Source organism: Hyla sarda, chromosome 7 (genome assembly GCF_029499605.1).
Source record: "Hyla sarda isolate aHylSar1 chromosome 7, aHylSar1.hap1, whole genome shotgun sequence".
NCBI classification, from domain to species: domain Eukaryota; kingdom Metazoa; phylum Chordata; class Amphibia; order Anura; family Hylidae; genus Hyla; species Hyla sarda.
Genome location: NC_079195.1, coordinates 44,891,143 through 44,917,443, shown reverse-complemented (window position 1 = coordinate 44,917,443; position 26,301 = coordinate 44,891,143). Strand labels below are relative to the sequence as shown.

Below are 26,301 nucleotides of genomic sequence, written 5' to 3'. Positions count from 1 at the left end.
TTGGGGCCTCTATGGCTGGCACTCCAGTGCTAAATTTATGGCTGATACTCTAGGGATCATCCTTAGATGAAATGTCTATGTTGAAATGCTCAGGAGCTAAATCCTAAAGGAATAACTGAACTCTAGAACACGATGTGGTGTTAAGGATGGACCTTGGGGTACATCTATGGCTGGTACTCTGTTGGTGCATCCATGGCTGGTACTTTAGGGGGTTGTCTGTGGATGAGAATTTGTGTGGGCTGAAATGGTTAAAGGTTTAACATTAAAAGGCATCTATGATTGAACTCTATGGGGCCTAGACAATGGTCCTTGTGGGAAGGGTGATCTATGGCCGACTTAAGTATACTTAACACTATGAAAGGTATAAGTGACTGACACTCTGTAAAACATTTTTATTCCTGGGGGGCTGTAACTCCTGGGGAGGGCTAGCACACTGAGCACCATATACTGTATAACTACTGTTCTGAGAACATCTGAAGCATCCTTGGCATGCTGGGAGTGGTGGTTTTGCCATAGCTGGCTAGCCATAGGCTGTAGACCACTACTTTTGCCCTACCATTATTTTTGGAGATAATTTCTATTGGAACAGAGCCAAACTAATGCAAAGAAAGAGTATTATCCATAGTGATCAAAAAATGTAATACCACGATGTTAGTCTGAACACGGCCATTGTTAACTGTTAACTATGTGTCCAGTGCTTTCTCAGCAGTTTGGTTATTGTCGTTTTGCTCTTACACGTGCTTACATAATGCCCCCACAGTCATACCATGTGCTCCAGCACAAACCATCATTCTGTCCAGCCTCACAGTGTTGGAGCCGCAATATTCCAAGAATCCTGGGGATTAAGCTGATCACACTGCTCGGGGTGACTCCAAAAAATCTCTTTTTGTCCATCTCCCACTGCGCTTTTATTCAGAACATGTCACCAGTTTATTCAGCTGGTGAGTCACTGACCTTAGCTGCCTTCATCTCTACTTTCACGACTTGGTGTAACATACAAGTCGACTCAGTTTTTATCTATTTTATGCCAACTGCAACATAGAATGTGAGAAACACATGTAAATGTCACCAGCAAGGAAAGCTTTCCCTATGCTGGTTGATAGAATGATTGGTACAATATATACAGTGACCCCCCCCCCCCCCGACCTACGATGGACCCGACATACGATCATTTCCCCATACGATCACTCTCAGAGGCCATCGCATGTTGAAGGCAGCATCAACATACGATGCTTTTGTATGTCGGGGCCATCGCATAAATGGCCATCCGGCAACGCAGACTGCTTCAGCTGCCACTGGATAGCCGTTTATGGTGCCCCGTCTGGTCCGCTGACGATCACTTACCTGTCCTCTGGGCTCCGGTGCATTCTCTTCGGGATCCCCTGCATCGTCGGCGCTCTCCATCGCCGTCATCACGTCGCTGCACACGCCGTCCCATCATCCAGTAGGAGCGGCGTGCGTAGCGACGTGATGGCGGCGACGTGAGAGCGAGGATGCCGGGGTAGCAGAGGCCTTGCCGGAGCGTCGGGGACACCTCGGGGACGCGGCGACAGCGATGGAAGGCGACATCCAAGGCAGCGGTGACGAGCGGTGACGGTCCGGAGCGGCGGGGACACGTGAGTATAACCTCCAATACCAGTGGTCTTCAACCTACGGACCTCCAGATGTTGCAAAACTACAACTCCCAGCATGCCCGGACAGCTGTTGGCTGTCTGGGCATGCTGGGTGTTGTAGTTTTGCAACATCTGGAGGTCCGCAGGTTGTAGACCACTGTCCTATACTTTACATTGCACGGATCCCTCAGCATACGATGGTTTCAACAAATGATGGTCCATTTGGAACGGATTACCATCGTATGTTAAGGGACCACTGTATATATATATATATATATATATATATATATATATATATATATGTATATATATAGAGAGAGTATACAAAAAAGAAGATTGCAGCAGCACGCATTGGTCAAAAAATTGAGGCTCTTAGCGCACTTTTCTGATCAAAAACGTGTCCCCCATCCACCACGGGGAGGTGGCCTCATTTAGGATGGAACCCTAACACACATTCTGAGCCTACCACTCAGATACCAACTCACCTCTGCTGGGCATATAGCCTCTGACTGGGTGACATGCTGGATCCATAAACAATTTAAAACACCACCTGGGAGAAAGGGGAAGGGGTGCACAGCTAAAGAGGGTGAGTTGGTATCTGAGTGTTAGGCTCAGAATGTGTGTTAGGGTCCCATCCTAAATGAGGCCACCTCCCCGTGGTGGATGGGGGACACGTTTTTGATCAGAAAAGTGCGCTAAGAGCCTCAATTTTTTGACCAATGTGTGCTGCTGCAATCTTCTTTTTTGTATACTCTGTATCTGCCACAGCAGTGTGCACCCGTGTTTTAGGTTGTTGTGCTGGCTAATTTTCTTTTTGATTATATATATATATATATATATATATATATATATATATGAGAGAGAGAGAGCAGTAGGTGATAAATAGACTATACAATATACTGGTATATAAATATAAAGGAAATATAAAATAATAGTTATCTAGGGTAATACAGTGTACAGATTGAAGTGCAAAAAATATGTAAAGTTGTGACTTGTGTATAACAGAGAGGGAGTTGTAAAGGAATTAGACAAGAAATGTATCTAACAGACATTCAAGCGCTAAATGTTTTTTTATGAGAGTTATTGATTTTCTAAGCCACAATGGATTTGCTGCTGGTAAGACCAGGGTGTGATCTAAGACATCTCCCTGGTCAATACCACTGGCCTCTTACTTACTGACTGACTACTCTCTGCCTCTGTTTCTGACATTTCTACTGCTTATAGTATACAGTGGGGCAAAAAAGTATTTAGTCAGCTACCAATTGTGCAAATTCTCCCTCTTAAAAAGATGAGAGGCCTGTAATTTTCATCATAGGTATACCTCAACTATGAGAGACATAATGAGAAAAAAAAATCCATAAAATCACATTGTCTGATTTTTAAAGAATGTATTAGTGAATTATGGTGGAAAATAAGTATTTGGTCAATAACAAAAGTTAATCTCAATACTTTGTTATATACCCTTTGTTGGCAATGACAGAGGTCAAACGTTTTCTGTATATCTCAGCATTCTTTCTCCTCCAAGCATGATGAGTTGAGTTTTTACCAAAACGTTCTACTTTGGTTTCATCTGACCATATGACATTCTCCCAATACTCTTCTGGATCATCCAAATGCTCTCTAGCAAACTTCAGACGGGCCTGGACATGTACTGGCTTAAAGGGGTACTCCGGTGAAAACCTCTTTTCTTTTAAATCAACTGGTGGCAGAAAGTTAAACATATTTGTAAATTACTTCTATTAAAAAATCTTAATCCTTCCAGTACTTATTAGCTGCTGAATGCTACAGAGGAAATTCCTTTCTTTTTGGAACACTTATGACATCACAAGCACAGTGCTCTCTGCTGACATCTCTGTCCATTTTAGCAACCATGCATAGCAGATGCATAGCAGATGCATAGCAGATGTATGCTAAGGGCAGCATGGTGGCTCAGTGGTTAGCACTGCTGCCTTGCAGTGCTGGGGGCTTGGGATCAAATCCCACTAAGGACAACAATAAATAAAGCATTATTATTATAATAACGTCAGCAGAGAGAACTGTGTTCGTCATGTCATCAGAGAGCATTCCAAAAAGAAAAGAATTTCCTCTGTAGTATTCATCAGCTAATAAGTACAGGAAGGATTAAGATTTTTTTAATAGAAGTAATTTACAAATATGTTCAACTTTCTGCCACCAGTTGATTTAAAAGAAAAAATGTTTTCACCGGAGCACCCCTTTAAGCAGGGAGACACGTCTGGCACTGCATGATTTGTGTCCCTGACGGCATAGTGTGTTACTGATGGTAGCCTTTGTTACTTTGGTCCCAGTTTTCTGAAGGTCATTTACTAGGTCTGTGTGGTTCTGGGATTTTTGCTCCAGATCGAGGAGGATTATCAGTGGTCTTGTATGTCTTCCATTTTCTAATAATTGCTCCCACAGTTGATTTCTTCACACCAAGCTGCTTGCCCATTGCAGATTCAGTCTTCTCAGCCTGGTGCAGGTCTACAATTTTTTTTTCTGGTGTCCTTCGACAGCTCTTTGGTCTTGGCCACAGTGGAGTTTGGAGTGTGACTGTTTGAGGTTGTGGACAGGTGTCTTTTATACTGATAGCAAGTTCAAACAGGTGCCATTAGAGAAAGCGGCATGGATTGGTGCAGTGAGTCTGGTCGGATGGCGGTGGGGAGTGGAGGCTTAGCGGAGGAGGTATTGCCCTGAGAAAGGGCTCCCAGAAGACAGACCACCATTATACAGGCTTCATGGACGGGGCCTCTCGGTCTCCATAGATACTACCGCACCAGGGCTGCGGCGGGCGGGAAAGGCCCTCTGTGAAGAGCTGCTGCTGTGGCTAAAATCAGGCACGGACTCAGATTATCACTGAAAGACCTGCTGTGGCTGTCAGGGATTTCCTTCTGTAGTGGAGGACACTTAATGCTGAGGTACTGTGTGGAACCCTCAGTGCCGTATCTGAGGGGGATTGTGGACTGTGCTGCTGGTCTGGGGTCCTGCTTGGAGGTGGTGGTGTGGTGGACCCCCCTGCTTGTGTGAGTGCGTATCAAAGGAGAAGTGTGCTTTAATGACAGAAGAGTGGCTTTCTATCCTGATTTCTCCCTAGAGCTACGCAAGCAGAAGACCAAGTTTACTGAAGTTTGTCTCCATCTGCGCACTAAAGGATATCGTTATGCCATGCCTGGTAGTCCTGCCTGGTGGGCAGGACTACTACCCGGTTCTTCACTTCCCGGTCTGAAGCTCTGTAGTGGGTGGATGTGGTTCCTGTTGCTGCCCCTCCTAACTGAGTCCCTGAAAGACTACTCTTCCTGCTTTCTTCTATGCAACACAGGATTAGTTTGTTAGTGTTAGGGGCTAGGATTTGTCATTTAGGTTCCTTCCCTGGGTTCTTGCCATGGACTTTCCTTCTGGTTTCCCTGCCCATATTGTGGGGTCCCTTCACCCTAGTTCTTAGTTAATTAGAGTTGGGTTGGTAGGAGGGTGTTGCTTGTTTGGGTTTCTAGGAATTTGCTACCTCCATTGGTTAGTGTTTCAGGGTCTAGGTCTACACAAGTTCTTAGTGTTAGACAGGGTTTTTTGGGGATGAATTTGTTATGCTTTGCATTTGTTTACATAGTTACATAGTTAGTACGGTCGAAAAAAGACATATGTCCATCAAGTTCAACCAGGGAATTAAGGGGTAGGGGTGTGGCGCGATATTGGGGAAGGGATGAGATTTTATATTTCTTCATAAGCATTAATCTTATTTTGTTCCAGGAATGTATCTAATCCTGTTTTAAAGCTGTTAATTGTTCCTGCTGTGACCAGTTCCTGAGGTAGACCGTTCCATAAATTCACAGTCCTCACGGTAAAGAAGGCGTGTCGCCCCTTGAGACTAAACTTTTTTTTCTCCAGACGGAGGGAGTGCCCCCTCGTCCTTTGGGGGGGTTTAACCTGGAACAGTTTTTCTCCATATTTTTTGTATGGGCCATTAATATACTTATATACGTTTATCATATCCCCCCTTAAACGTCTCTTCTCAAGACTAAACAATTGTAACTCCTTTAATCGCTCCTCATAGCTAAGATGTTCCATGCCCCATATTAGTTTAGTCGCGCGTCTCTGCACCCTTTCCAACTCCGCAGTGTCCCTTTTATGGACAGGTGACCAAAACTGAACAGCATATTCCAGGTGAGGCCGTACCAATGCTTTATAAAGGGGGAGTATTATGTCCCTGTCCCTTGAGTCCATGCCTCTTTTGATACATGACAATATCCTGCCGGCTTTGGAAGCAGCAGCCTGACATTGCATGCTATTCTGTAGTCTGTGATCTACAAGTACACCCAGATCCTTCTCTACCAGTGACTCTGCCAGTTTAATCCCCCCTAAGACATACGATGCATGCAGGTTATTAGTACCCAGATGCATAACTTTACATTTATCCACATTGAACCTCATTTGCCAAGTGGATGCCCAGACACTTAGTCTATCCAAGTCATCTTGTAACTTATGCACATCCTCTATAGACTGTACCGTGCTACAAAGCTTGGTGTCATCTGCAAAGATAGAAACAGAGCTGTTAATACCATCCTCTATATCATTGATAAATAAATTAAACAACAGCGGTCCCAGTACTGAACCTTGGGGTACACCACTAATAACCGGGGACCAATCAGAGTACGAATCATTGACCACCACTCTCTGGGTACGATCCATGAGCCAGTGTTCAATCCAGTTACAAACTAAAATTTCCAAACCCAAAGACCTTAACTTACCTGTCAGACGTCTATGAGGGACAGTATCAAATGCTTTAGCAAAATCCAGAAACACTATATCCACAGCCATTCCTCTGTCAAGGCTTCTACTCACCTCTTCATAAAAGCAAATTAGATTGGTTTGACAACTTCTATCCTTAGTAAACCCATGCTGGCTATCACTTATAATACAATTATCCCCTATGTATTCCTGTATGTAATCCCTTATAAGTCCTTCAAACAATTTACCCACAATGCACGTTAAACTTACCGGTCTATAGTTTCCTGGGGAAGACCTAGAGCCCTTTTTGAAGATTGGCACCACATTCGCCTTGCGCCAGTCCCTTGGCACAATACTAGACACCAGAGAATCTCTAAATATCATGAACAGGGGTACAGATATTACTGAACTTACCTCTCTAAGAACTCTTGGGTGTAGTCCATCCGGTCCTGGGGATTTGCTTACATTTATATCACTTAACTTACCTTGTACCATCTCTACATTAAGCCAGTTCAGTACATTACATGATGTGTTACCAGCACTGACCTGGCCAATGTCAGCTCCTTCTTCCATAGTGTATACAGAACTAAAGAACCCATTCAGTAGCTCCGCCTTCTCTTGATCGCCTGTGACAACCTCCCCATTATCATTATTAAGGGGTCCTACATGCTCTGTCCTTGGTTTTTTTGCATTTATATATCTAAAAAAATATTTAGGATTAGTTTTGCTTTCTTTGGCCACCTGTCTCTCATTTTGAATTTTTGCTGTTTTTATTACATTTTTACAGATTTTATTAAGCTCTTTGTACTGTTTAAATGTTATCGCTGACCCATCAGATTTGTATTTTTTGAAGGCTATTTTTTTGTTGTTTATTGCTCTTTTAACATCATGTGTCAGCCATGTAGGATTTAGTTTCAATCGTTTATATTTGTTCCCCTTTGGTATATATTTAGCTGTATAGTTATTTAGAGTTGATTTAAAGATGTCCCATTTACCTTCTGTATCAGTATTTGAGAACACCTCCCCCCAGTCTATGTCCTGTAGTGCAGCCCTCAGCCCAGGGAAATTTGCCTTTTTAAAGTTATATGTTTTTGCCTTCCCCGCCTGTCTTTGTTTTCTACATTTTAAGTCAAAAGTAACTATATTGTGGTCGCTATTACCAAGGTTTTCCCGCACAGTTACATTACCAACCAGCTCTGCGTTGTTGGAAATGATCAGATCCAACAAGGCATCACTTCTTGTTGGGTCCTCCACAAACTGGCCCATAAAATTATCCTGCAATAAATTTAGGAATTGTCGCCCCTTTGTAGTTTTAGCCAACCCCGGACCCCAATCTATATCTGGATAGTTAAAATCTCCCATTATTACCACTGTACCTGCCCGGGCGGCCCTCTCTATTTGTTTATGAAGCCGAACTTCTATCTCTTCAGTGATATTAGGGGGTCTGTAGATTACCCCAAATATTATTTTTTCAGTATTTCCCTCCTTTTGTAATTCTACCCACAATGATTCCACATCCTCAGAATCATCACACACTATGGCATCGTTCACACTGACTTTCATACCACTTCTTACATACAGACAGACTCCACCACCTTTTCTGTTCATTCTATCCTTGCGAAACAATGTAAACCCCTGCAGATTGACAGCCCAGTCATGCGAGGAGTCCAGCCATGTCTCAGTGACCCCAACTATATCAATATGTTCCTCCAGTATCAAGGCCTCAAGCTCCCCCATTTTATTTGCTAGGCTTCTGGCATTTGTGAACATACACTTTACATTTCCATCCTTTATGTTATTGGGGTTAATGGGATTCAAGGGTGTAAGTTTTATTTTCCTATGAAGCCTATTCCTATTAACTATTCTAACCCCTCCCTCCGCTCCACCCCCAGGTACATTTATAATTCCCACCTCTCTATCTACACTATCTTCCCCCTCTTTGCTGTAGGTTCCCTCCCCCCAAGTCCCTAGTTTAAACACTCCTCCACCCTTCTAGCCATCTTCTCCCCAAGCAAAGCTGCACCCTCCCCATTGAGGTGCAGCCCGTCCCTACGGTAGAGCCGGTAACCGACAGCGAAGTCAGCCCAGTTCTCCATGAACCCAAACCCTTCCTTCCTACACCAGCTTCTGAGCCACTTGTTTACCTCCCTGATCTCCCGCTGCCTCTCTGGTGCGGCTCGTGGTACTGGTAGTATTTCAGAAAAGACTACCTTGGAGGTCCTTGCCTTAAGCTTGCGGCCTAAGTCCCTGAAATCATTTTTAAGGACACTCCACCTACCTCTTACTTTGTCATTGGTGCCAATATGTACCATGACTGCTGGGTCCTCTCCAGCCCCGCCCAACAACCTGTCAACCCGATCCGCGATGTGCCGAACTCGTGCGCCAGGCAGACAGCACACTGTTCGGCGATCCCGGTCTTTGTGACAGATTGCCCTGTCTGTCCCCCTAATAATTGAGTCCCCCACCACTAGTACCTGTCTGGCCTGCCCTGTACTCCTCCCTCCCTCCTTACTGGAGCAGACACCCCCCTGGCGGTCAGAGGCGGTATCCTGCTGCAGTTCTGCTAGCTCTGTAATGGCATCCCCCTCATCTGCCAAGCGGGCAAACTTGTTGGGGTGTGCCAGTTCAGGACTAGCCTCCCTGACACTTTTTCCCCTACCCCTCTTTCTAACTGTAACCCAGCTAACTGCCTGACTGTCCTGCAACTCCGTCCCACTGTCCTCCCCCACCTCTATTCCCGAGAGTGCCTGCTCAGTGAGCAGGAGACTCCTCTCCATGTTGTTAATGCTTCTCATTGTTGCCAGTCGCCCCTCTAGATGCAGGATCTGGGCTTCCAAACGGACAACTAGCACACATCTCGCACAACAATATGCACCCTCAAACTGTTGTTCAAGGATTGCATACATTGAACAGGATGTACATTGGACTGCATTTTCCAACATGGAGGCCATCTAATTATGGGGATTTCACAAATGTATAGGAAAAAACAGACAGTCAAAATGACACTTAAAATTTTTTGTAGACCTTGTGGGTTCAAAAATTAAAACTCACAGCGATCTCAACCTCCTGCTTTCAAACTCCAGTTTTTGAAACTCCTCTTTCACGCCCCCTCTTACACAGCAACACTCAGAAAGAGCAAGCTCTCAATAAGAGTCCCAAGCTAAGATTTATACACCTGTGCCCAATCTACTCCTCCTCCCCCTAGAGGTGGAACAGAGAAAAAAAAAAAAAATTAAAAAGGGTGTTTAAACTCTAACAGTTATCCCACTATGTGCAAAAGAGAAAAACTTACCCAAAATAAGAATGTGGGCTATAGGCAGTCGCACCCACTCCACAGATTCACTCCGCACAACAGATAATCACAGTTTTTGAAACTCCTCTTTCACGCCCCCTCTTACACAGCAACACTCAGAAAGAGCAAACTGTGTCTGTTCTACAGTTTGTCTGTTTGTCTTGTACCTTTCCAGGTATTGATAATGGGGTCAAAGGGTTATAGCCACTATTGTTCATCCTGACCAGATGGGCTTTATGCCAGGGAGAGCCACAGATATTAATGTCCAGCGCTTGCATCTTACTATAGCTGTGGAATGGGTGTATCTTCGGGGTGTCCTGGGGGTCCTTCGGTTTGGTCCACGGTTCCGGTCATGGGTACGTTTGCTATATGATAACCCTAGAGCCAGAGTACTAACTAATCTGGAGGTCTCAAAGCCTTTTCAGCTGAGTAGGGATACAAGGCAGGGTTGTCCCCTGTCTCCCTTTTATTTGCCCTGGCAGTAGAGCCGCTAGCAGCAGCCATCCGAATATCCTCTTGTATTTATGGGGTACGTAGGGGTTCATTAGAGGAGAAAGTTTCCATGTACGCTGATGACACACTGGTTTATTTGACTGATGTCCAGGGCTCCCTGGGGGCCTTGTTTTTCCTCTTAGACAAATTTAGTTTCTTCTCCGGTCTCAAGGTTAATTGGGCTAAGTCTTCCCTGATGCCACTATCGGTGGCAGCAGACCCCTTTCTGTCTCTTCTTCATGGGTTGCAAATGGTTACTCAATTTAGATACATGGGAGTGGAGGTTTCTACTTGTGTGACGGACTATGTCAGGTTGAATTTAGATCCGGTTTTGACGTCAGTGTGGGTCAAATTACAAGGATTAATATCTTTAAAACTATATACTTACCTAAGTTTTTGAATCTTTTCCATCTTTCTCCTGTGATTCCTCCTAGGAAGTATTTCATAAAGCTGAGTGGCACTTTGAGATCCTTCTATTGGCAAGATAAGCCGCCACGATTGGGTCAGCCGTTGCTTCAGGCGTCCAAACAGCAGGGTGGCTTAGCTGCTCCTACCATGCACAATTACTTTTTAGCATCTCAATTGGTATATGCTGTCTGTTGGATTGATTTGGACCTGTCGATGGCATCTACTGCCCTGGCTGGAGCTCTCATGGGTTTGTATGAAACCTTGATTAATACCCTGTATTACTTCTCGGTTATTGGCCCCTATTTGAACTGTGGCTGAGGTGTGGTCGGTGGTCTCCAGGCATTTTCTGTTACCGGTGATGTCTCCTAGAGTACCTCTGTGGGGGGGAACCCTCATTTTGAGCACCTGCAGGAGTTGGAGGCCGCCGGCTTCTGGAGTGATCATGGAGTCAGATTCGCTATGCATTTGTTTGGTGAATTCCCTTCTTTTCTCTCTTTACGAGACCGCTTTAATCTCCCTCAAGGTGCTCAATGTCGGTACTTCCAGTTGAGACATGCGGTATTGGTGCAGTTTGGCTCTCTTGATGGAACCCCAGCTTTCTCTGTTGTTTCTGGGGACCGCTGACCTTGACAAACCCTTGACTCAAGGAATATGCATTACTTCAATCGGTGAGCCCTGACCCGTTTGAGTTGGCTTTTGTTAAGTGGGTGGCTGATATTCCTGATCTGATGGAAGACCAGTGGCGAGAAGTTACTAAAACCTATTACCCAAGAGTGGTCAGTGCTAGGGATATGATTATCCAAGTGAGGTTAATCCTACATTTGTATTACACTCCAAGCTGTTCCGTAATGGTGTTTCTTCTTCTTGTTTTAGGTGTCAGGCGGATGTGGGCTCTCTTATACATGCTATGTGAAGTTGTCCTTGTGTAGAAGAACCCTTTTGGAGAGAGGTGATGCAGTTCTTGAAGAATCACTTAGAGTTTCCGTTTGTGTTTTCCCCTGTTGTGTGTCTCATAGGCACCTACTCATTTGGTTTCTATTGTTCTGTGCCCGTAAGGTTCTGAATACAGCCTGGAAGGATATGTTTCCTCCTCCCATCGTGGTGGTTTAATCTGACTAATAAATATGTACCGTTGCATAGGACTCTTTATATTTGTCTGGATGCCCTGGTTACTGATAGGTGAATCGGTGATGCCCCCAGAACAAGTGAGTTCTCCTGGGTAGTGAGCTTGTTTCTTTCTTAGCTTGAGAGGTGAGGGGGGGGGGGGGGGGGGTTACTCTGGGAGCGTGTGTGTGTGTATGTCTGTTTTATTTGTGTGTTTGTCTTTTGTCTTGATGTTTGCCCAGGTGCGGATCTCCTTGAATTTCTGTTCCTGTGATGCCGGGGGGTTGGGGAGCTCTGTACTCGAGATACATGTTTATTGTATGTTTGGTTTATTTTCTACATCGGAAAAGTTATAAATAAATACTTAAAAAAACAAAACGAAAAACAGGTGCCATTAATACAGGTAATGAGTGGACAGAGGAGACTCTTAAAGAAGAAGTTTCAGGTCTGTGAGAGACAGAAATCTTGCTTCTTTGTAGATGATCAAATACTTACTTTTCACCATAATTTGCAAATAAATTCTTTAAAAAACAGACAATGTGATTTTATGGATTTTTTTTCGTATTATGTCTCTCATAGTTGACGTATACCTATGATGAAAATTACAGGCCTCTCTCATCTTTTTAAGTGGGAGAACTTGCACAATTGGTGGCTGACTAAATACTTTTTTGCCCCACTATATGTATATAGATACATATACTAGACTATATATTTTTCAATAGCTATTATTAAGACTATGGTGTGGAGTTCAAGAAATCTACACAGTCAATACCCTTAATCCCCACAAGGAGGTATAGACTATCATGGTTGAATTAACAGGTGCCCCAAATAGTTACCTACTGATGGCAGTAACGGGGGTAAAGCAGTAGCATGGTCAAACATAGGTCATCACCTGGAGAGTAGTCAGTATGTACGGTAAGTAACAGGCCAGTCAACAAGAATGGAGACAAGGGTTAGAGTAAGGAGCTGATATACAGGTGAACAATCTAAAGGGTAAGAAAGATATCAGAAAGAGTCAGGATCAGAATATTTAATAAAATGAAAGAGAATAATTGGATCATGTAATCACAAGTCTGACTCTCCAAATGTTCCAGTGCCCAATGGTTACAACAGGATGTTAGTCACTGACTTTCTATGGACTACAGGATGACACCAACACCTACCAGATCCCCTCCTAATAGCTCCCAGACCCCTCCCCATTAAACTCCATCTGCTATCTCTATGCTTTCATGATATATAGTAGTTACACACCTCCCCTCCAGCTCTATCTGTATACTGCTGCTGCTATCTCTAACAGGATTGGGATATGTAGTAGTTATACAACTCCTCTTCAGCTCAATCTGTATACTGCTGCTGCTATCTCCATTGGATTAGGATATATAGTTGTTATACCCCTCCTGCTGCTTTTTTTCCATTTTTATTTTATTTTATGATTTTTCCCAAATCATAGCAAAAATGCAGATTGTACATTATTGTGTCAGAGTACGGGTCTCCCAAAGGTCCCTGTAGTACTCTAGTGGGCCCGTCTGACCATAACGGGAGATGGAATTTACAATGTAATAAATGTAATAAATCTTTACCTACAATGAGGGTATAAATACTGTATTTACATCCTGGTTTTGTGGTACTTAGCGCACCAGGATGTATATTTACGTCCTGTACATGACCGCGAGCATCGGAGCGATGCTCGAATCATGCGCGGTTGGTTCCAGGGACCTATCGGTAATGGCCAACACCCGCGATCGCACGGATGTTGGCCATTGACCCCTCAAATACCATGATCAATACAGATCACGGCATCTGCGGGAGAACGGCTCACGGAGGTCCTCTCACATGCCTCCGCCACCTTCCAGACCAGAACAGAAGATGACCGATAATACTGATCAGTGCTATGCCCTATGCATAGCACTGAACAGTAATAGCAATCAAAGGGTTGCTATAAATAGTCCCCTATGGAGACTATGAAAGTGTAAAAATAAAAGTTAAAAAAGTAAAAAAAAAATTGAAAAATCCCCTCCCCCAATAAAAATGTAAAATGCCCTTTTTTCCCATTTTACCCCCATAAAGTGTAAAAAAAAAATTTGAAATAAATAATTAATATACATATTTGGTATTGCCGCATATGTAAATGTCCGAAGTATTAAAATCTAATGTTATTGATCCCGCATGGTGAATGGTGTGAACGTAAAAAAAAAAAAGTACAAAATTGCTGCTTTTTTGTCACATTTTATAAAAAAAAAATTATTAAAAAAATTAATAAAAGTTTTATATACACAAATGTGTTATCAATAAAAAGTACACATCATGGCGCAAAAAATGAGCCCCCATACCACCGCTTATATGGAAAAATGAAAAATGTTATAGGTCGTCAAAATAGAAGGATTTTAAGCATACTAATTTGGTTAAAAAGTTTGTGATTTTTTTTAAGCGCAACAATAATAGAAAAGTATGTAATAATGGGTATCATTTTGATCGTATTGACCCACAAAATAAAGAACACATGTCACTTTTACCATAGATTGTACGGCATGAAAATGAAACCTTCCAAAATTTGCTAAATTGCGGTTTTCTTTTTAATTTCCCCACACAAATTGTATTTTTTTGGTTGCGCCATACATTTTATGGTAAAATGAGTCATGTCGATACGCAGGACAAATGGTTGCGCAAAAACACGCCCTCATACTAGTCTGTGGATGAAAGTATAAAAGAATTGCGATTTTTAGAAGACGAGGAAGAGAAGACGAAAATGCAAAAATTAAATTGGCCTGGTCCATAAGGTCAAAATGGGCTTGGTCCTTAAGGGGTTAAGTATGAAAGTAAGACACAATATTCTCCAGTTAAGGCTCTAACAAAGATAATTGAGATTCAGGGATTTTCTAAGACTGAAATATCAATGACCCTCCTGTGGAAAGGCTGTGTATATTTGATCAGTGGGGGTCAATCCCCCAGAAACCCAATGATCAGAAGAGCCAGTAGCTTATGAACACCAGTTTCCCTGTTATATACAATTGTATGTAACATAATGGCAGCCTCCTTAGCTTCTATGTGGGTCATAGAGAAGAGACCCCTAGCCTACCTACCATATTTTTCGCCGTATAAGACGCACTTTTTCTTCCCCAAAATTGGGGGGAAAAAGTTGGTGCGTCTTATACGGCGAATACACCCCTATCGCGGCGGTCCCTGCGGCCATCAATGGCCGGGACCCACGGGTAATACAGGACATCACCGATCGCGGTGATGCCCTGTATTAACCCTTCAGACACGGCGATCAAAGCTGACCGCCGCATCTGAAGGGAAAGTGACACTAACCCGGCTGTTTAGTCGGGCTGTTCGGGACCGCCGCGATTTCACCGCGGCGGTCTCGAACAGCCCGACTGAATAGCCGGGTTAGTGCTTACAGGACACCGGGAGGGACCTTACCTGCCTCCTCGGTGTCTTCTCCGTTCAGGGATCCCCTGTATGGCCGGCGCTCTCCTTCCTCGTCATCACGTCGTCGCGTACGTGCGTCGGCGTGCGTAACGACGCGATGGCGGCGACGGAGAGCGAGGATACCCGGCCGGCAGCAGAGACGTTCCGGAGCGACGGGGACACGGCAACAGCGATGGAGCGACATCCAGGGCAGCGGTGATGGGTCCGGAGCGGCGGGGACACGTATTACCTCCTATGCAGTGGTCTTCAATCTGCGGACCTCCGCAGGTTGAAGACCACTATTGGGTTCAAAATCTTTATTTTTTTAGATTTTGCCCTTAAAAATTGGGTGCGTCTTATATGCCGTTGCGTCCTATAGGACCAAAAATACGGTACATGCCTAGTGTGTTTTTGCTCAAATTAGCCATCAATATAGTGAGAATATTGGCCCATATTGCCCTTCTGTTTTAAAGTGGTTCTCCGATGGAAAAAAAATAAAATAATCAACTGGTGCCAGAAAGTTATACAGGTTTGTAAATTACTTTTATAAACAATCTTAATCCTTCCAGTACTTATCAGCTGCTGTATGTTCCAGATGAAGTTGTGTAGTTCTTTCCAGTCTGACCATAGTGCTCTCTGCTGACACCTCTGTCCATGTCACGAAGTGTCCAATGCAGAAGAGGTGTGTTATAGGGATTTGCTCCTGCTCTGTACAGTTCCTGACACGGACAGAGGTGTCAGCAGAGAGCACCGTGGTAAGACAGAAAAGAACAACTCAACTTCCTCTGTAGCATACAGCAGTTCATAAGTACTGGAAGGATTAAGATTTACAAATCTGTTTAACTTTCTGGAGCCAGTTGATTTGAAAAAAAAAAAAGGTTTGTTTACTGGAGTACCACTTTTAAAAGGGACTATGGAAGGGAGGGCAACATAGGGGGAGATTTATCAAAACCTGTGCAGAGGAAAAATTGTCCAGTTGCCCATAGCAACCAATCCGATCGCTTCTTTCATTTTTGACAGGCCTTCATGAAAATGAAAGAAGCAAGCTGATTGGTTGCTATGGGCAACTGGGCAAGTTTTCCTCTGCACAGGTTTTGATAAATCTCCCCCATAGTGTATGTTTACCTTTACCTTTATCTAAAGCAGTGGTCTCAAATTGTGGCCCTCCGGATGTTGCAAAACTTTAATTCTCAGCATGCCGGACAGCCAACAGCTGTCTGGGCATGCTGGAAGTTAAAATTTTGCAACATCTGGAGGGCCACAGTTTGAGTCCACTGATCTAAAGGAAAATATTTTGTCCATAATCCTCTTATAGATTTCTATGGATAGTACAATCCGTTTCACTCACAAGCGGTAGATGAAAACAAATTACAAGTGTCTAGCTGGTTGTTATGTAGCTTTTACTGACCAGATGATTGAAGGAGCATGAGGGAACCCCAAGGGCGGTGACCCACTTTATAGACGATTAGGCGCCTCCACTTACTGTGCCTTACATTGTACTGTCTGGAGATTTGCTGTCAGTATACAGAAAGTGCTTTTACCTTTTTTTCAGATTCTGATATTTTGTACCAACCTTCCTTCAACCTAAGGGTGGGTTCACACTACGTTTTGTCCCATACGGGAGCGCATACGGCAGGGGGGAGCTAAAACCTCGCGCTCCCGTATGTGACCGTATGCGCTCCCGTATGCCATTCACTTCAATGAGCCGGCCGGAGTGAAACGTTCGGTCCGGTCGGCTCATTTTTGCGCCGTATGCGCTTTTACAACCGGACCTAAAACCGTGGTTGACCACGGTTTTAGGTCCGGTTGTAAAAGCGCATACGGCGCAAAAATGAGCCGACCGGACCGAACGTTTCACTCCGGTCGGCTCATTGAAGTGAATGGCATACGGGAGCGCATACGGTCACATACGGGAGCGCGAGGTTTTAGCTCCCCCCTGCCGTATGCGCTCCCGTATGGGACAAAACGTAGTGTGGACCCAGCCTAAGTTGCCCTTAGATTCAAGACAGCCCCACGTGCCCCGTATGTCCTCAGTCCATCTGCGGAGGAAACATGGGTCACATATGTTAGAATTTATCCTATCTGATCCCAGTGTTTCCTACCGAGATAAGTGGCACCAGTGGAACTTGGCAGCCGCTCATTCTTATGGGAGAGCTGAGTCTGAACCGGCCTGCCAGCAGTACGAACATTTATCAACATTTGCATGGTTTATTAACATCGGTTTAAAAAAAGATACATTTCCATTAAGTTTACCCTTCTTCTTATTCAATCCAAAAATTTTTATAACCTTTAAAAGAGTACTCCGGGGTGTGAAAACGTATCCCCTATCCCAAGGATAGGGGATACGTTTCAGATCGCTGGGGGTCCGATCGCTGGGACCCCCGCAATCTCTCATGCGGGGCCCCTGCTTTCCGGCATAATAGCGCATGTCGATCATTGCACGAAGCGGCTGCCGACACGCCCCATCAATACAGCTCTATGGCAGAGCCGGAGATTGCCGAATGCAGCACTTTGGCTCTCCCATAGAGTTGTATTGAGCGTGTTAGCCTCCACTTTGTGCGGTGGTCGAACACGCCCCTTCCTGTGGATTGGGAGATTACAGGGGGTCCCAGCGCTCAGACCCACCGTGACTGAAACTTATCCCCTATCCTTAGGATAGGGCATAAGTTTTCAGATCCCGGAGTACTCCTTTATTGCCATTTGTCATTACATACACATCCTGTCCTTTTCTAAATACTGGCATTGTATCTGGTATTACTGTATCTTGGTTTAAGCCATTCCATAGTATGATTACTCTTTTGAACCCTTTCCTATATTAAAGGGGTACTCCAGTTATGCAAAACGTATCCCCTTTCCACAGGGGATAAAATGGGGCCTCTCTCTTATCTCTGGGGCCAATTTCTTATCTCTAAGCACTCCGGACTCCATCTTTCAAGACATACTGGTGTCAGGAGTGACTGTGTGCTAAGCCAATTATTGACTGAGGCGGGACATCACAGCGGTTGGTGATTGGCTGACCAACTTCGTCTCTGAAGGTCCTGAGCACTCTGAGGTAAGAGAGTTCAGAGGCCTGCTTTTGGAAATGGTGGGTGTCCCAGCAGTCACCAGTCAACGTTATCTTGTATAATATTGTTATATTGGGACTGGTATGTTTTTCTACTGCATTTCTTCTCTGTATAATCGTATTTGCTTTTGTAGCTACTGCTTGGTATCGAGTACTACTGCTTACCTGTAACCAATTTACTTCTCTTATTCCACAATTCCAAGTTTTAATCCATTTAATGTATAAGCAATCCAGCTAGACTTCATAACAGAACTTAGAAGATAGTTGTAGATGTTAATATTAGGCTCTATTCGCACCTGACTCATAGATCCTTATCACCTGGCAGAGGCTGAAAGGGGTACTCCGGCCCTAGACAAAGGATAGGGGATAAGATGTCTGATCGCAGGGGTCCCGCCACTGGGGACCCCCGCGATTTCTCCTGCAGCACCCCCTGTCATCAGCCTCACAGAGCGAAGATTGCTCCATGTCTGATGACTCACGATACAGGGGCCGGAGTATCATGACGTCACGGCCCCGCCCCCTCATGAAGTCATGCCCCACCCCCCTCATGATATCACGCCTCGCCCCCTCAATGCAAGCCAAATGGAGGGGGCATGATGGTCACCCTGCCCCTTCCCATAGACTTGCATTGAGGGGGTGGGATGTGACATCACGAGGGGGCGGAGCCATGACATCATGATACTCCGGCGCTTGTATCGTAAGTCATCAGGCCGATGACAGGGGGTGCTGCAGGAGAGATCGTGGAAGTCCCCAGTGGCAGGATCAGCCATCTTATCCCCTATCCTTTGGATAAGGGATAAGATGTCTAGGGCTGGAGTACCCCTTGAAGGAGTGTCATGTTTTGCCTCCATTCAGGGGGTTTCCATCAGGGGATTCCGTTTATTGGGCGGATAAAATAGCGCAGACCTCGATGCTCTTTCATAGAGCACAACCTATTGAAAAAAATAAAAAATTGTATGTAAAGCAATATGTTTTTTTTATATGAAAATATGTAACAAATAGGGAGGTTTATGTCAGGAAGAACCCCACTGCATACCTCTTCTAGACACTGCAAAACTGCAACTACAGTATGAATAGAGTCTCAGTTTACTAATCTGTAATTTAGATGTCCGGTTGCATCAGTTTTTGCAAAGAAAGAGGTATGCGTTTTTTTTCATTAACACTTTCTTGCAATAAATTTCAGATTGTTTTATTGAAATTCCAAGGACAGTAGGTGTGGTTTTCCATGTGCAGGGAAAAAAAGTATCCCAAAAACCATATGCCACTGTAAACCCATCCGTTTTTCATTGACTTCAATGTTAAAAAAAAAACATATACGGTTTGTATAGTAGTAGACTGCAGTTTTGTGTACGGTAAAAGAACGCACAAAACCGCACATGACCAAAAACGTATGCAACCGGATGCTTCTTGTTGCATACGTTTTTGTATGGGATGTCTATGTGTATGGTTTTCTATACGGTTGTATACAGTTTAAAAAAAGAAACGTATATGTATAACAAAATCGTGATGTGAATGCACTTTTAGTCCTGTAGAAATTTTGGATATGGTTTTCCCTTAGCGTCTACTTTTATCCATTACCTATTCATATTCTTCTTCTTTCCGGTGGACAAGGGGAAAACTTATCTTATAGGGATTCGATATCTGGTGCCCGACCAATCACAAGAATGGAGGTTGATTGTCCACCAAATAAATGGAGTGCCAGTGAACATGCTCGACGACCTCTCTATACATTCTCTGTGGGACTTCTGAACATTGTTAAAGGGGTACTCCGGTGAAAACCTTTTTTTCTTTTAAATCAACTGGTCCCAGAAACTTAAACAGATTTGTAAATGACTTCTATTAAAAAAAATCTTAATCCTTCCTGTACTTATTAGCTGCTGAATACTACAGAGGAAATACTTTTATTTTTGGAGCACTGTGCTCTCTGCTGACATCACGACCACAGTGCTCTCTGCTGACATTATTATAATAATAACTCGTTATTTATATAGCGCTCACACCTATTTGTAGATGTTGTCCCAGTGCTGCAAGGTAACAGTGCTAACCACTGAGCCACTGTGCTGTCCTAATCTTATATTTGCTAAAATGGACAGAGATGTCAGCAGAGAGCACTGTGGTTATGATGTCATCAGAATCTCCTCTGTAGTATTCAGCAGCTAATAAGTACAGGAAGGATTAAGATTTTTTTTATAGAAGTAATTTACAAATCTGTTTAACTTTATGGCACCAGTTGATTTAAAAGAAAAAAAGGTTTTCACCGGAGTACCCCTTTAAGTGCTGACTTTGGCTTTATTTGGAAATTTCATAGACAGTGAATAGAGCGGTGGTTAGGCAGGTGTCCAGTCACCCAAGGGACAATTGTTCTTCATTCTTGGACCCCCACCAATCAGATAGTTATTAGGTATCCTGTGGATAGGGGATAACATTTAAACTTGGGAAAGTCTGCTATTCTTTATGGTCCAGTCTTTACATACATAAAAAAAAAAAAAATCAAGTATAGGACAAGAGAAAAACAGGCGTCCGGCACTCACCGTCAGAATTCCGGTCAAAAAGCTCCCATCTCGGGCTGGTCAGTCCGGCATGTCAAGCAAAGATAGTGTGGGGCGCTCAGAGCGCCCCACACTATCTTTGCTTGACATGCCGGACTGACCAGCCCAAGATGGGAGCTGTTTGATCGGAATTCTAATGGTGAGTGCAGGACGCCTGTTTTTCTCTTGTCCTATACTTGTATTGACTGGGTCTCCTATTGTCCTAGCACCGCCGTCAGCTGATTTGATCTGGTTTGCGCCCGAGTGTTATACTGTCCATCTCATGGAGCTGAAGTTATACAGGTACCGGTGCCGCTACTTTTGCTTCTTTTATTGTAAAAAATCTGTGACAAAATTTTATTTTACTTGATATTAGGGGAGGGGGTGCTGTACAATGTTTTAGCATCATCCACAGTCACACACTTATTCATAGAGGATAGCCCAGCTGTTATAGCAATGGTGTGTATATGTATTTTTAAACATGCCCCATGGACCTTTTACCATGTTTTTTATTTATGAAACCAGTCCCATCAGGAAACCACACGTAAACCTTGGAGGACCTCCTCGCGCACGATTGCCTAGTTTGGGAAAGCGATTACAGAACAGGAAGTGACTAATGTAATATAAGGAAGAATACAACACGGAACAGGTCAGGTTCGCGGCTCAGAGCTGGCAAACACAGGTGTTTTCCTCACTTCCTAAGGAAACAAAAGCTTCACTTACTGCCAAAAGTACCATTTCAAATGTACAGGAAAGTCACATTTTATTTCAAGAATATTGTAAAATATTTCCCCAACGAGCTATATTGTGTAGAAGAGATTTTATTTATTGGAAATCCATATTTGGCACAGTACATTACTTACACCAGTTTATATAAAGCCATGAATGGTAATAACACCATCAAATATATTTCCCCCCCTATTATATTTATATTATATATTTTTATTAGGAAAACGGAGTTAAAATAATCCAAAAATGATATTATTTATGCCTTCGAACAGTGTTGTAGGGAAAAAGAAGACAGAAGGCCTCATAGAGTAATAATGTATGGGGGCACAACAAAGTAGGTATTGTTTAAAAAGGTGCGCACCTTTTTCGGTTGTGAAGGCACAAAAACTATACAGTGACCCCCCCCCCCCCCCGACCTGCGATGGCCCAGACATACGATCATTTCAACATACGATGGCCTCTCAGAGGCCATCGCATGTTGAAGGCAGCATCAACATACGATGCTTTTGTATGTCGGGGCCATCTCATAAACGGCTATCCGGCAGCGCAGACTGCTTCAGCTGCCACCGGATAGCCGTTTACGGTGCCCCGTGTGGTCTGGTGATGATCACTTACCTGTCCTCAGGGCTCCGGCGCGTCCTCTTCGGGATCCCTTGCATCGTCGGCGCTCTCCATCGCCGTCATCACGTCGTTGCGCACGTCATCCAATAGGAGCGGCGTGCGTAGCGACGTGATGGCGGCGACGGAGAGCGAGGATGCCGGGGAAGCAGAGGCCTTTCCGAAGCGTCGGGGACACCCTGGGGACGCGGCTACAGCGATGGAAGGCGACATCCAGGGCAGCGGTGACGAGCGGTGAAGGTCTGGAGCGGCGGGGACACGTGAGTATAACCTCCAATACCAGTGGTTGCAGACAAAGGATATAATCTGAGAAAGGGGAGGACATTCCCCGAAAAGTGTTGTTTAGAGACAATAAAATGTCTTGGAGTATCTAAACCTTGGATGTTTAGCGCGTACTTTGGAGTGAGGTTACCAGAGGAGATTCCAAGATATTGTTTGTCATGGCAGATACAGTCCTAACAGTGTTGTCAATGACAAGATTATCTTCTCTATAATGTCTAAGGGTAAAACCCATTGTGTTACTAGAAGGGGTTGTAAATATACAAAAATCCCATCAGAGCCTGATTACGACAAGGCAAAGAGGCAATAGCCTCGTGGAGGTCTCTATTATCTCTGCAAAACTATCTTTGCCATTTATCAACCACATTAGGGATTACCTTTGAACAACTACCAAGAGATTCAACGTGCAAAGACAATGGAATCCAATAGGTCTAGAGTTCTTTAGTCTTTTTTGGGTGATGCACAGTAGGGGGGTATCACTTAGGCATTGCATAGCAGTTTTTTTTTTAGGTGCTGCAAAAAAACTTTAGTTGCCACAATACTGCATTGTTATTCGCCCAAAAGTGTTAACCTCCCTGACAAGAAACCAATCTCATGGTATCCTTGTGTTCAGCAGCCCAACTATTGGCTTAAACTACACCAGAATCAGAATTCTGGAATCCTTGTTGCTGAACAATTTTGCATCGTAAATGGTCAGTGACATTTTAAACTATTTCCCTCCATTTAATAGCCTATCTGAGTCCTAACAAATATGACTCCTTACCCCAGAAAGGCAGCTCTAATATTTTGTCCACAAGATGTCCCCCTTCCCTGCAATCTGCTTTTCACTGCCTCTTTCTAGTAAGAGCTAGAGCAGGATAAAACACAGAAAGTGGGGTGGAGCTTAGCATGTGCTATGTGCAGCAGAGTGAGACCACCCATAAGTTAAGGGCAGCTGTCCCTTAAGTAAATTCCAGTGGACCTACTGCTGTATATCCACAGTGCTGCAGTTTAATCTCCCTCACCCCCTCCCTTTAGCTTCTCAGCAGCAGCAGTTCAGTGCTTAGTGTAACCTTTCTCTACTGCTGCTGTTTCTTTCATTTTTGTTCACATAGCCCCTTGCAAACTCAGTAACCCCTTCTTCTTCCACATACCATGTATAGTAGTGTACTGTGTAAATCATGAGCCTAGCACAGTGTAACCTGTTCAGTCCAGTGCACTTTCACCAGCACTATGTCATGGCATAGCAGAAAGTAGTATGTGCTGCACTGTGGTTGGCTAGAGAAATACATTGATGGAGTTTGTTGAGCCATATTGGTCGCAAGCAAGTATGAACATAGCTTAATGCCCCAATGCAAATTCTGTAACAGGCCCCAGAACTATGATATCCTAAGGCTCATAGACTACATCCGTGTATTAGTACCGCTGGACCTTAGTAATGACACTGAGTAGTGGCTAGAGATGTGCTTTCTGTCAATGCCATATATATAAGGCTACAGATGATAGGCACTGTACCAATAGTGGCCAGAATGCCTTAAATGCACCAGCTGCCCAGAGCTACACCAGTATCACACTGGCTATAGACTAGAAACGTGGCTTGATGGTACAGTGATCCCTCAACTTACAATGGCCTAAACATACAATAGTTTCAACATACAATGGTTTTTTCTGGACCATTGTAACTTGAAACCAGACTCAACATACAATGTATGGACAGTCCAGATCTGTGAAATGTATCAACGGCTGGAAGAACTGACCAATCAGAATGGACATTCACTGGTAAAACCCCTATATTACTGAAGTGCATGCACTGACTGGCTGTCTGGTAGCGCCCCCTACAGTACAGGGAGGTAGTACATGTCTGTACTACTCTTTACCTGTACCAGGGTTAGCTGCTCCTTTAGACACTAGGTGAAAGCATATTACTTTTTTAGGACATTGTGTGTACTGTACAGGACCCTGAAGAAGCTCCTGTCCTCTACATAGACCAACATTTCCCAACCAGGGTGCCTCCAGCTGTTGCAAAACTGCAACTCCCAGCCTTTGGCTGTCCGGGCATGCTGGGAGTTATAGTTTTGCAACAGCTGGAGGCACCCTGGTTGGGAAACACTGACATAGACAGTGATTTACAGCTCCCAGCAGCTCTTTCTTACTATTATATGTACTTGCTTTACTATTATATGTGATCTTGCTTTATCTGTATTAGTTATCTACTTATTTTTCTTTAATTCTAACTTTTTCCTATTTTGGATAACATTTTGGGGGCTTCAGAACCAATTACCAGGTTTCCATAGAGTTATGGTTTCAACATACAATGGTATCCACATACAATGGTCATCCTGGAACCAATTAATATTGTAACTTGAGGGACCACTGTATTCACATAATGTCAGTCTGTGTCATTGGTCACATTTTCATAGAAATATTTAGCCAGTGAATCTCTTTAAACTTAAACAATAAACTCTAACCTGAACCATATTGAGTACATACCAATGATGGCAGTGGAGGTTCCTCTCCGCAGACCTGGACTATACAATATAAAAGGCGTATAAAAGAACGGCACACTTTGCTGGGAATCATCCTAATCTCAATTCTTATCTCATTGCTCACTATTCGTCTCCCAAGCTCCCTGCTGCAGGCAAAACTCCAACTTGTCCAACATGACTTCATGTCACAAGAAGTTGCTATATCTTGTTTAATCCAGAAGATTTAAGCAAGATGTTTGGACATGAGTCTGGTCGTATCATGTAACTGGGTGTAAGTAATTGATCTCCGTATATTGCTGATATTTTTCTAACAGTCCAAGTAGTGTTTCTATACTTTTTGATATTCAGATGCTTTCTATATGTTCTACTGAGGTACATGGAGGCCCATAATCATTAGGATCTCTTGCTCTTGTGATCACTCGGTGGGATGGCAGAGGTGTTGTAGCAAGGGTCAGCTGGTACTTATGCATCGGGGTGTCCTACATATGCAGTAGGACACCCTGTTCACAGTGCTTAGACTGGTTCTCTGGCCTGGGTACCACCCTGAGGGTCACCACAGCTGCAAAGAAGAGGGGCTGCACTAGTATGTTGGTATCTAGCCCCCAGGGCAGATGGTGGTTGGGGTACCCTAGATGGTACATGTGCAAGTGAAAGCAAAAACCCCAGGACTTGAGGAGCTGCAGGGCTGCACACACTGTAGCAAACCTCCACCTTACTACTGGGGTGACACACTGTAACAAACCCCTCCTCATGTAATCACCTTACTACTGGGGTGACACACTGTAACAAACCTCCTCATCATGTAATCTCCTTATTACTGGGGTGACACACTGTTACAAACCCCCTGCTAATGTAATCACCTTACTACTGGGGTGACACACTGTAACAAACCCCCTCCTCATGTAATCACCTTACTACTGGGGTGACACACTGTAAAAAACTTCCTCCTTGAGTAATCACCTTACTATTGGGGTGACACACTGTAGCAAACCTCCTCCTTATGTAATCACCTTACTACTGGGGTGACACACTGTAACAAACCTCCTCCTCATGTAATCACCTTACTACTGGGGTGACACACTGTAACAAACCTCCTCCTTATGTAATCACCTTACTACTGGATTAACACTGAGGTGCAGATGAATTGGTAAAAAATGATCCCATCAGCTCAGCACACCTGATCGGGGCCAGCGTGATGAAATCGCAATGTCCCAATTAGCTGAGAGGACAGCGGGAGGGCCTTTACCTTCCTCCTCGCTGTCCAATCAGCTGACTGCAGGCTGGAGCAGCAGAGCAGAAATTACACAGATCAACGCTATTCTATTGAGCAACATTGATCAGCGTATACAAGATTGTATGTTATAGGCCCCTATGGGGACTAAAAAAAAAAAGTAAAAAGCCCCTCCCCTAATAAAAGTGTGAATCACTCCCCATTTCCCATTTTTTATATAAAATAATACAATAAAAAATAAACATATGTGGTATTGCCCCATGCATAAATGTCCAAACTAATAAAATAAAAAGTTAGTTAAACCGCACGGTCGAACACATAATAAAATACCAAAGTCAAAAATTTGGCATT

The 26,301-nt window shown here is 43.9% G+C and overlaps 1 protein-coding gene across 6 annotated transcripts in view; it reads left to right on the top strand.

Moving 5' to 3' along the window:
* ADAM12 (ADAM metallopeptidase domain 12) overlaps nucleotides 1-26,301 on the top strand; it is a 686,181-nt gene that overhangs the window by 27,948 nt on the left and 631,932 nt on the right. The window contains exons 1-4 of one of the 6 annotated variants that reach the window (XM_056532981.1): nucleotides 16,103-16,151; nucleotides 17,897-18,088; nucleotides 20,856-20,931; nucleotides 21,154-21,277. The exons of 3 other annotated variants lie outside the window; for them this stretch is intronic. The gene's annotated coding sequence lies outside the window, so the exon portion shown is untranslated. Of the gene's footprint in view, nucleotides 1-16,063; nucleotides 16,152-17,896; nucleotides 18,089-20,855; nucleotides 20,932-21,153; nucleotides 21,278-26,301 lie in introns of those variants that run through there. 2 more of the 6 variants (XM_056532980.1, XM_056532983.1) reach the window with 2 other exon arrangements.